This window comes from Elephantulus edwardii, unplaced genomic scaffold (genome assembly GCF_000299155.1).
Source record: "Elephantulus edwardii isolate Elephantulus edwardi_28Jun2011 unplaced genomic scaffold, EleEdw1.0 scaffold00016, whole genome shotgun sequence".
Lineage (NCBI taxonomy): Eukaryota > Metazoa > Chordata > Mammalia > Macroscelidea > Macroscelididae > Elephantulus > Elephantulus edwardii.
The window spans coordinates 19,356,433-19,360,015 of record NW_006399766.1 but is presented as its reverse complement, the minus strand read 5'-3'; positions in this window follow the sequence as shown (position 1 = coordinate 19,360,015).

The following is a 3,583-nucleotide window of genomic DNA, read 5'->3' as shown; positions in this document are numbered from 1 at the left end:
CGGATAATCTGCTCTGCATACATGTTGAAAAGGTATGGAGACAGGATGCATCCCTGGCGTACACCCTTCCCAATTTTGAACCATGCAGTGTTACCCTGTTACCATGTGTCTGTAGGCCATCCAAATGTCCTTCTCTATGAAAATTCTTTCCATATGTCTCGCCAATTGTGTATTTGGATTATCAGTCTTTTTTCTTCTGGAGGCCCAGGAGTGTTATGTAAACTTTTGTTATGAGACCTTTGTCTGAGATGCTATTGCCAACTGTTTTTTCCCCACTTGTTAGGATTTATTCTCACCCTGTAGGAAAAAGTTTTTGAAAGAATCTCTAGCTTTAGAACATTGAGAGAGCGGCTTCTGGTTTTACTATTGCTATTGTTTTCTGATAGTTTTTAAAATTAAATATGTTATTTTCTGCTGAAAATATACAGGATCAATTTCTCAATTTCTAGGCCCACAACTGAGTCACATAGATTGTTGCTGTTTTGACAGTTCTTCAAAAGACCTCTAGGAAGTGCTGTCTGGCCATATATTGAGATGATACACTTTAAAAAATTATTTTAATTGTGATTTTAACGGAAGTTCACAGAAAAATTAGATTTTCATTAATTCATTGTTGCACAATTAATTACCTCTTCCTCCCCATTCCCCCTCTCCTCTTTGCAATGTACCTTTTATTCTGGGCTGTTGTATATATAATGTCTAATCATACATTCCCTTTTAACAGTTCTTTCCTTCATCTGTTCCAATACAGTGTTCATTGTCTATCTACTCTTGTCCTAATCTCCTCCCAACCCTCCATGTCAGACCTGCTTTATCACAGTGGCACTATTCAGTATTTGTCCTTTTGTGGCTGAGATATTTCACTCAACATAATGTCCTCCAGGGTCAACCCATGTTGCATAATGTTTTATGAGTTCATTGTAGATGATGTTCTTCTGTTAAGTTCTTCAGCTTGTTTTTTTAAATTTTTTTTTATTTTTTATTTTTGTGTGAGTGTACCGTCAAATCAGATCTGACTGGTACGGGAGGAGATTGTTCCTCCTTTTCCCGGCAGAGCATCTGGTGGATTCGAACTGTGTGCCTCTGGGATTGTAGTTGCAGCTCCTTGCCATTAGGCCACCAGAGCTCCCCCTCAGCTTGCTTTATAACAGTGGAGAACTAATGAAAGCAAATGGATTAAGAGTTATTAAAATGGTTGAATATGTATCTAGGAAGCTCTGGTGGCCTAGTGGTAAGAAGCTGTGCTGCAATCTCAGAGACAAGCTGTTTGAATCCACCAGCTGCTCCAGGGGAAAGTTGGGTAATCTTCTCCCATGCAATTTACTGCCTCTGATAATCTGTTGGAATGTCAGCTATGGGTCTGTTCTGACTCGACGATACACAACAACAACAAAGTGATTTAATGGATGTGGTGGCATCACTGAAGTTGGTGTCACCCAGTGTGATAACTTATAATGTCACCATCTGCCATAACAGATCATGCAGAATCCTTGTTATGTACCATAGAATGGGAACTCACTCATAACTGACAATCCAGTGGGTTTTCAGATGTAGTAAATTGCACGGAAGGAAATTGCCCACATTTCTACCATGGAGTGGCTGACTGATTCAAATAGATTTCAGTTGGTAGTGCAACTCCTTATAGAATCTTTAGACATATATATTGGAATTTTTAAATCATAGAATAAATATAGTTGTAAATTGTTTAGATGTATTCTTTCTTAGATTATATGAGTTGTTGTTGTTGTTATGTGCCGTCGAGTCGCTTGCGACTCATAGTGACCAGCCCTAAACTCTGCTCTGTCTTGTGCCAATCGCACGTCTCTGACACACCCATCCTGATTACCCCAATCACTGAATCAATCCATCTCATAGGGGGCCTTCCCCTTCTGCGCTGTCCTTCCACCCTACCAAGCATGATGTCCTTCTCCAAGGACCTGTCCCTCCTTGCAACATGTCCAAAGTATGTTAGATGGAGCCTCAGAATCCTTACCTCCAAGGAGCAGCCCAGTTTGACCCTTTCCAGGATGAATCTGTTTGTTTTCCTAGCAGTCCATGGTACCCTCAATATTCTTCTCCAGCACCAAAGCTCAAAGGCATCAATTCTCCTTCTGTCCTCCTTAGTCATTGTCCAACTCTCTGATGCATAACAAGTGATAGCAAAGACCATGGCCTGTATCAGACGCACCTTGGTCTCCAAAGAGACACCATTACTCTTCAGTACTTTGGAGAGTCCCTAACAGCAGACTTTCCCATGGCAATGCGCCTTTTAATTTCCTGGCTACTGGTGCCGAGAGTGTTGACTGTGGAGCCAAGCAAATTGAAGCTGTGAACAATCTCAATCTCTTCACCATCCATCCTGATGCTGCCAATTGGCCCAGTGGTGAGAGTCTTTGTCTTCTTGACATTGAGCCTCAATCCATATTGGAGGCTGCACTCCTTGACCCTCTGTAGCAAGCGCTTCAGGTCCTTCTCAGTTTCAGCAAAGGGTTGTATCATCTGTATATTGCAGATTGTTGATAGATCTTCCACCAATCTTGACCCCACATTTCTCCTCATAGAGCCCAGCCTCCCGGATAATCTGTTCTGCATACATGTTGAAAAGGTATGGAGACAGGACACATCCCTGGCATATGCCCTTCCCAATTTTGAACCATGCAGTGTTTCTACCAACTAAATTGTTTTGTAAAATCTATCACTATTGAATTACAACATTATTTGTGCTGTTGGGTGTCATCATCAAGTCAGTTCCAAGTGACAGGGGCCCTAAGTTGGATCGAAAGAAACCTGCACCATCTTGCAGCCATCCTTAGAAGAATACACTATTGTTATTACAACATTATTAGTAACTGAACAAAAGCCTCTTGAAGTTTTTCTCCTTTGTCTTTAATGAAGAACCTTGTGGTAAGGTGTCAGATTGCTAACCCAAAGGTTGACAGCTCAAACTACCAGTGAGTGGTACAGCAGGTCAAAGATGGGGAGTTCCTTTTGGTAAGGATTACAGCATCAGCAACTTAATGGAGGATAGCTTTGTGTAGGCATCAAATCAGTGGCAGCGGGTTCCTTTAATTACTACTCCATTCTCGGAAGGTTATATGTTTTTGTTGTTAGGTGCCGTCAAGTTGAGTATGACTCATGGTGACCCTATGAACAGATCTGAACCCTGTCCTATCCTGTGCCACCCTCACAATCGCTTGCACACTTAAGCCTATTGTTAGTTGCCATGTCAACCCACCTGGTTGAGGGTCTTCCTTTCCTTCGCTGTCCCTCTGCTTTTCCAAGCATAATGTCCCTCTCCAAGGAATAACCTCTCCTATAAACATGCCCAAAGTAGGTTGCTTAATTACCTTTGCCTCCAAGGAGCACTCTGGCTACACCTTCTCCAGGACATATCTGTTTGTTCTTTTGGCAGTCCATGTGATTTTTAGCACTCTTCTCTAATACTGTAGTTCAAAGGCATCAACTCGTCTTCTCTCATCTTTAGTGATTGTTCAACTTTCAGATGCATAGTAAGTAATTGAAAAAAACATGGCCTGTATCAGAAGCATCTTAGTCCTGAGACTAACATCATTACTCCTCAATA